The 8,790-nt window shown below is 41.2% G+C and overlaps 1 pseudogene across 1 annotated transcript; it reads left to right on the top strand.

Annotated features, from left to right (window-relative positions):
* Positions 1-3,433: 3,433 nt before the first annotated feature.
* LOC308270447 (small ribosomal subunit protein eS6-like) lies at positions 3,434-4,375 on the top strand (annotated as a pseudogene). Its single transcript has 2 exons — positions 3,434-3,959; positions 4,153-4,375. The product of its transcript is annotated as a small ribosomal subunit protein eS6-like (transcript).
* Positions 4,376-8,790: the final 4,415 nt, after the last annotated feature.

The following is an 8,790-nucleotide window of genomic DNA, read 5'->3' as shown; positions in this document are numbered from 1 at the left end:
AGGATCCCAGGTTCGAGGCAGCCTCAGCAACTTTGTGAGATCCTGTTTCAAAATACAAAACAAAAGGCAGGCATGGTGGTGCAGGCTTGTAATCCCAGTACTTGGGAGGCAGAGACAGGAGGATTAGATCGCTGGCTTAAGAAACCCTGTTTCCAAAAAATATATAAAATAGGTCTGGGAGTGTAGCCCGGAGGTAGAAGGGTTCCATCCCCAGTACCACAAAAATAAATAAATAAATAAATAAATTAATTAATTAATAGCCTGGGGGTGTAGCTCAGAGATAGAAGACCTCTGAGTTTGACTGCCAGCAAATAAAAAAAGGCCCTTAAAAAACAGATACAGTCTAACCCCAAAGCCAGTAGAAGAAAGAAAATGATTAAAATCTGAGCAGAAATTGATGAAGTAGAGAATAAAAAAATCTATAGAAAATCAACAAAACCAAAAGCTGGTTTCTCAAAAAGAAAAATAAGGTAGATAAGATAGGTAAACCACTTGCCAACCTAATAAAAGAGAATCAATCCAAATTATAAAAATAAGAGATAAAAAAGAAGATATTACCACCAACAGTGTAGAAATCCAGAGGTTTATCAGAGACTACTTTGAAAAACTATACCCCAACAAAATGGAAAATCTGAAAGAAATTGGCAACTTTCTAGATAAATTCAACCATCCTAGCCAGATGTAGTGGCGCACGCTTGTAATCCCAGCATTCGGGAGACTGAGACTGGAGGAATACGGTTCATGGCAGCCTCAGCTACTTAGTGAGGCCTCTGCAACTCAGTGAGGCCCAGTTTCAAAATAAAGAATAAAATATAGGGCAGGGGGTGTGGCTCGGAGGTCGAATGCCCCTGGGTTCCATCCCCAGACCCACACACACACACACAAAAATGCAACCATCCTAAACTGAGTAAAGAAGATATAGAAAATTTAAACCAACCAATAGCAATAAAAAAGATTGAAACAGTAATAAAGAGCCTACCATCAAAGCCCAGGACCAGATGGTTTCCCAAGTGAATTTCTTTTTCTTTTCTTTTTCTTTTTCTTTTCTTTTTTTTTTTTTTTTTTTTTTTTTTTTTTTTTTTTTTTTTGCGGGTCTAGAGATGGAACCCAGGGGCGTTCAAACGCCGAGCTATACCCCCTGCCTTATTTTTTATTCTTTATTTTGAAACCGAGTCTCACTGAGTTGCAGAGGGCCTCACTAAGTAGCTGAGGCTGTCTGCGAACCACGATCCTCTGGTCTCAGCCTCCGGAATGCTGGATTACAAGCATGCGCCACCACGCCCGGCGTTCCCAAGTGAATTTTTTAAAACTTTTATAGAAGAGCTAATCCTAATACTTCTCAATCTATTTCATGAAATAGAAAGAAATGAAACTCTCCCAAATACAATCTATGAAGCCAAAATCACATTAATACCAAAACCAAATAAAGGCAGCTCAAAGAAAGAAAACAATGTGCCTATATTGTTAATGAACTTAGAAACAAAACTGCTAAACAAAATCCTGCAACACACATTCAAAACCACATCAAGCCGGGCGTGGTGGTGCAAGCTTGTAATCCCAGCATTCGAGAGGCTGAGACAGGAGGATCGTGGTTCGCGGACAGCCTCAGCTACTTAGTGAGGCCCTTTGTAACTCAGTAGACCCTGTTTAAAAAAAAAAAAATGGACAGGGGTTGTAGCTCAAAGGTCTAATGCCTCTGGGTTCCAACCCCAGACCCGCAAAAAAAGACCAAAAAAAAAAAAAAAAAACCCACATCAAGCTTGTAATCCCAGCATTCAGGAGGCTGAGACAGGAGGATCGCGGTTTGCGGACAGCCTCAGCTACTTAGTGAGCCCCTTTGCAACTCAGTGAGACCCTGTTTCAAAATCAAGAATCAAAAATGCCCCTGGGTTCTATCCCCAGTACTGCAAAAAAAAAAAAAAAATCAAGAAAACCATATACCATGAACAAGTAGGGTTCATCCCAGGAATGCAAGACTGGTTCAACATACAAAAATTAATCCATGTAACTCATCACAGAAACAGAACCAAAGACAAAAAAAATCACATGATCATTTTAATAGACTCTGAAAAAGCATTTGACAAAATCCATCGTCCATTTATGCTAAAAGCAATGCAGAGAATTGGAAAGAAGGAATATACCTTAACATCATAAAGGCAAAATACAATAGGCCCACAGCCAACATCATATTAAATGGGGAAAAACTGTGAGAATTCCCCTTAAAAACAGGAATAAGACAAGGATATCCATTATCACCACTTCTTTTAAATATAGTACTTGAGACTCTAGCAAGAGCAATAAGGCAAGAAAAGAAAATCATAGGAGTACAAATATGAAAAGAAGAACTAAAACTATCACTATTTGCAGATAATATGATACTACACTTAGAAGACCCAACAAACTCAAACAGAAAGCTTGTAGAAATGATCAACAAATTCAGCAAATTGTCTGGATACAAAATCAATCTTAAAAAATAAGAAGCATAGCCGGGCATGGTGGCGCACGCTTGTAATCCCAGCATTCGGGAGGCTGAGACCGGAGGATCGCAGTTCGTGGACAGCCTCAGCTACTTAGTGAGGCCCTCTACAACTCATGAGACCTGGTTTCAAGATAAAGAAAAAATAAGAAGCTTTCCTGTATGCCAACTATAAATCCACTGAAAAAGAAATCCAGAAAACACTTCCACGCAGGATCACCCACAAAAAAAAAAAAAAAAAAAAAAAACTTAGGAATCAACCTAACTAAGGAGGTAAAAGACCTCCACAAAAAAACTATAAAATATTGAAAAAAGAAATCAAAGAAGACCTTAGAAGATGGAAAGATCTTTCATGTTTTTGGATAGGCAGAATAAATATCATCAAAATGACCATTCTTCCAAAAGTGATCTACAGATTCATTTGCAATACCCATTAAATTACCAAGGTTATTCCTCACAGACAAAGAAAAATCAGTCCTTGAGTCAGGCATGGTGATGCACACTTGTAATATCAGCATTTGGGAGGCTGAGACAGGAGAATCACAGTTCACAGCTAGCCTCAGCTACTTAGTGAGGCCCTTTACAACTCAGTGAGACCCTGTTACAAAATAAAGAATAAAAAATAGGGCTGGGGGTGTTGCTCAGAGGGAGAACGCCTCTGGGTTCCATTCCCAGTACTGCCAAAAAAAGAAAAAAGTCTTTAAATTCATTTGGAACAACAAAAAACCCAGAATATCCAGTTTTCAGCAACAAAAACCATGCAGGAAGCATCACAATACCTGACTTCAAACTATACTACAAAGCCATAGTAATAAAAACAGCAAGATACTGGCACAAAAACAGAAAGACCAATGGAACAGAATAGAAGACTCAGAAACAAATCCACACACTTACGGCCAATTGATTTTGACAAAGGGGCCAAAAACGTACACTGAAAAAAAGATAGCCTCGATCAAGATGAAGCTGAATATCTTCTTCCCAGCCACTGGCTGCCAGAAACTCATTGAAGTGGACCATGAACGCAAACTTCGTACATTTCACAAGAAGCAAATGGCCACAGAGGTTGCCGCTGATGCTCTGGGTGAAGAATGGAAGGGTTATGTGGTCCCAATCAAGTGTTGGGAACGACAAACAAGATTCCCCCATGGAGCAGGGTGTCTTGACCCACGGCCGTGTTCGCCTACTACTGAGTAAGGGGCAGTCCTGCTATAGACCAAGGAGAACTGGAAAGAGAAAGCGCATATCTGTCCGGGGTTGCATTGTGGATGCCAATCTGAGCGTTCTCAACTTGGTTATTGTAAAAAAAAAAAAAAGAAAAAAAAGGAGAGAACGATATTCCTGGACTGACGGATACCACTGTGCCTCGTCGCCTGGGGCCCAAAAGAGCCAGCAGAATTCGAAAACTTTTCAATCACTCCAAAGAAGACGATGTCCGCCAATATGTTGTCAGAAAGCCCTTAAATAAGGAAGGTAAGAAACCCAGGATCAAACCGGGCGTGGTGGCGCACACTTGTAATCCCAGCATTCGGAAGGCTGGCTACTTAGTGAGGCCCTCTGCAATTCAGTCAGACCTGGTTTCAAAATAAAGAATAAAAAATAGGGAAGGGGGTTTAGCTCAGAGGTAGAATGCCCCTGGGTTCCCGCAAAAAAAAAAAAAAAAAAAAAAAAAAATCCAGGACCAAAGCACCTAAGATTCAGCGTCTCGTTACTCCACGTCGATGTATTGCTTTGAAGAAACAGCGTACTAAGAAAAACAAGAAAGATGCTGCAGAATATGCTAAACTTTTGGCCAAGAGAATGAAGGAAGATAAAGAAAAACGCCAGGAACAGATTGCCAAGAGACGCAGGGCATCCTCTCTGAGAGCTTCTACTTCTAAGTCTGAGTCCAGTCAAAAATAAGAATTTTTAAGTGTAACAAATAAAGCAAGATCACACCTTAAAAAAAAAAAGATAGCCTCTTCAACAAATGGTGTTGGAAAAACTGATTAATCATATGCAGAAAAATGGAAATAAACCCTACTTTCTCACCCTGCACAAGAGTCAATTCAGGACTTGGAAATCAGACCAGAGTTCTTGCAGCTCCTTGAACAGGGCATAAGCCAACACTGCAACACATAGGTACAGGTAAAAACTTTCTCAAGACTCCAAAGGCACTAGAAACTAAAAAGTGGGTCAATACGTGGGACTGCGTTAAACTGAAGGGCTTCTGTACAGCAAAGGAAACTGTCAAGAACCTCTACAGAGAGCCGACAAATGGGAGAAAATTCTTGCCAACTATTTATCCAATAGAGAACTAATATGTAAAATATACAGAGAACTCAAGAAACTCAGCACTAAGAAAACAACCCAATGAAAAATGGGCAGGTGAACTAAATAGACACTTCACAAATGAAGAAATTTAAATGGCCAATAAATATATGAAAAATGCTTAACATCATTAGCAATCAGAGAGATGCAAATCAAAACTACTTTGAGATTTTGCCTAACTCCAACTAGAATGGCAATCATTCAAAACACAATCAAAACCGGGCATGATGGCGCACGCTTGTGATCCCAGCATTTGGGAGTCTGAGACAGGAGGATCGCGGTTCACGGACAGCCTCAGCTACTTAGTGAGACCCTGTTTCAAAATAAAGAATTAAAAAAATGGGCAGGGGGTGTAGCTCGGAGGTTAAATGCCTCTGGGTTCCATCCCCAGACCCACACACACACAAAAAAAGACCCCCCCACACACAATCAACAACAAATGTTGATGAGGGTGTGAGAAGTGGGAACTCTAATACATTGTTGGTAGGATTGAAAATTAGTGCAACCATCTTGGAAAACAGAATAGAGAATCCTCGGAATAGTGGAAAAGACCCTACTATGTGATCCAGCAATACCACTTCCGGGTATCTACCAAAAAAAAAAAAAAATGGAACCCAAACTATCAAACTAATGCGTGTGTATCTATGTTCATAGCTGCACAATTCAAAAGTGCCAAAGTATGGAACCAGCCAAGATGTCCATCAACAGATGAATGGATTACAGAATTATGAAATATTTACACAATTGAAATTTACCCAGCCATAAGGAAGAACAAAATTATTTCATTTACAGGGAAATGGATGGAACTGGAGAACATTAAGTGAGATTAGTCAGTCACAAAAAGTAAGAAATTGGATGCTTTCCCTAATATGTGGAAGCTAGGGAGAAAAGGGGCCATAGGAGGAACTCTAGATGAGGAAGGAGAGACCATAGATGAGTAAATAAGGAGGCCGAACTGGTGATGGGAGGGGGAAGAGGGAAATTCCTTAATGTACATGATGTACATTCACAGACATATCAAAGTCAGTCACTAAGCCAAACATGAGAAGGAGGGAGGGGGAGGGAATGAAGGGGAAATGAGGAAGGGCCAAACAGGTGATGTGTGATGCATGCCTCTACCATCTTGTACTTCATTAAAACATATGACTACAATGCACCAATAAAAAAGAAAACAATATCTAAAGAACTAAATTGAAATATGAGAATGATATCTCACCAAAGACAGAATATCAGTAAATTTGTACAAATTATTTTTTTAAATCTGCTAAAAAAAAGGGGGGGGATACAGGGAGAAACACTGGTGAAAAGTAAGTACTGGGGGTTGAACCCTAGGGACTTTCTACCTCTGAACCGCACCCCCCGGCCTTGTTTTATTTTTTTATTTTGAAACAGGCCCCTTGCTAAGTTACTGAGGCTGACCCCATACCTGAGATCCTCCTGTCTCAGCCTCCCAAGAGCTGGGATTATAGGCATGCACCACCATAGCCAGATCTTTTTAAAAAGGTACCTTATAATTTGATGGAACAATGTTATTACCTGATCAAAGAGGTAGATGGGTCCAGAGTCCATTGATGCAGCCTCAATAAATCCCCCTATTCAGTCATGAGACCTAAAAAGGAGAAATTGAAAATCTGAAGACAAGTTATCTTGTCTGTAGGTGATATTTCAAAGCACTCAGTCGTTTTATTCATTTATTTATTTTGCAGGTCTGGGGATGGAACCCAGGGGTATTCGACCTCTGAGCTACACTTCCTGCCCTATTTTTTATTTTTTATTTTGAAACAGCTACTTAGTGGTGCCCTTCACAACTTAGTGAGACCCTATTTCAAAATAAAGAATAAAAAAAAGTAGGGCTAGGGATGTAGCTCAGATTAAAATGCCCTTGGATTCAATTTCCAGTAACACACACACACACACACACACACACACACACACGCACGCACACACACACGCACACGCACACGCACACGCACACACGCTGAAGAAGACATCTTGCTAAGTTTCTCCACATTTTTGGTTTGTTTGTTTGTTACTGGGGATTGAACCCAGAGGCATTCTACCTCTGAACTACACTCCTAGCCCTTTTTATTTTTTATTTGGAAACAAAGTCTCACTAAATTCCTGAGGCTGACCTCAAACCTGCAATCTTCCTGTCTCAGCATCCCAAGTACTAGGATTACAGAAGTGTGCCAGCATGCCTGATTCATAGGAAAGTATTTTTAAGATGATGTTTGAAGCCGAACATGGTGGTGCACGCTTGTAATCCCTGCATTTGGGAGGCTGAGACAGGAGGATCTAGGTTTGCGGACAGCCTCAGCTACTTAGTGAGGCCCTTTGCAACTCAATGAGACCCTGTTTCAAAATAAAGACTAAAAAAATTGGGCTGGGAGTGTAGCTCAGAGGTAGAATGCTTCTGGGTTCCATCCCCAGTACCTAAAAAAAAAAAAAAAGATGATATTTACGGGACATCAAAATCTTCCACTTATCTGAACATCTCTCATTGTCCTGCCACTATACCTAAAGAGGCTACTTCAAGTGAATCCAGTATATCCGAGATTCCTGGTTAGAATATAAATCTAGGCATTGATGTCATAGCATAACACATGCATTCATGAAATATCTCATATCCTGCAAAATTATGCACTAAAATAATAGTGCTTATGGGGAAAATAGTGTAGGGTGAAGACCACTTAAATCCATGCCACTTGGTAATCAAAACACAAAAGAAAACTAGTAATTGACACTTCCGAAGGAACTCAGACAGCACAGGCAGGCAGCTGTGGCCAGATGCTGCTTGAGGAGATACCGAAAGGCAGCAGTGGAAATTCGAAGCTACTGGTGATGGGATGTGCAGATGGAAGCAGAGCTCTTGCCTGTGAGGTGGCATTTGGGGTAGGCACAGAAGGAAGTGAACCCTGCCAGTCAGAGCTGTGAAAGTCTTAAGTTTTAAGGTTTGCGTCTTTATCTGTTTTTTGTTTATTTGGTTTTTTTTTTTTTTTTTTTTTTGTGGTACTGGGGTTCCTGGAAGCCCTTCTACCTCCAGGCTACACTCCCAGACCTATTTTTACATTTTATATTTGGAAACAGGGTCTCCTATGCCAGCGCGCACGGCTGGCTTCGAACCTGCGCGATCCTCCTGTCTCTGCCTCCCAAGCGCGGGGATTACAAGCGTGCGCCACCACGCCCGGCCCGGCTCTGTTTTTAAGGGTTGAAAGAGTTCTGGTCTGGGCAGCAGCTAACTGAAGGCCTTTTGCTTTTCTGCTAAACATAACATATATTTTCTACCTCTACTCTGCCCTCCGTGTCACTAGGAAAGTCAAGTGTAAAAGACAGCGTCACAAGCCGGGCGTAGTGGCGCACGCCTGTAATCCCAGCACTTGTGAGGCTGAGACAGGAGGATTGCACAGGTTCGAAGCCAGCCTCAGCTACTTAGTGAGGCTCTCAGCAACTTAGTGAGACCCTATTTCCAAATAAAGTATAAAATAGGTCTGTGAGTATAGCCCAGAGATAGAAAAGCCCCTGGGTTCCACCCCCAGTACCACCAAAAATAAAAAAAGACAGCATGACAATATCCATGATAAAACGATATTGTCCCCTTGTTTAATGATCATTAGAGCCGGGTGTGGTGTGTACACTCGTAATCCTGGCACTTGGGAGGCTGAGATAGGAGGTCCCAGGTTTTCGGACAGCCTCAGCTACTTAGTGAGGCCCTCTGCAACCTAGTGAGACCTTGTTTCAAAATAGAAAATAAAAAATAGGGCTGGGGGTGTAGCTTGGAGGTAGAATGCCCCTGGGTTCCATCCCCAGTACTGAGAAGGAGGGCATCATTAGCTCATTTGCATTATAGAAACACACACTGTGTCAAGATAGAATAGAGCTTTCTTTGGGAGGAGAGAAAAAATAGCTTAAATACATAGTGTTGTTTGTGTTGCAGTACTGGGGATTGATTTCAGGGCCCCCTCTACCACTGAGCCATGACCTCTGGCTTTTTAGGCTTTTCTTTTTAT

This window comes from Muscardinus avellanarius (assembly GCF_963383645.1).
Source record: "Muscardinus avellanarius genome assembly, chromosome: 11".
In the NCBI taxonomy this organism is placed as follows: domain Eukaryota; kingdom Metazoa; phylum Chordata; class Mammalia; order Rodentia; family Gliridae; genus Muscardinus; species Muscardinus avellanarius.
This window is presented reverse-complemented; position numbering and strand designations above follow the sequence as displayed.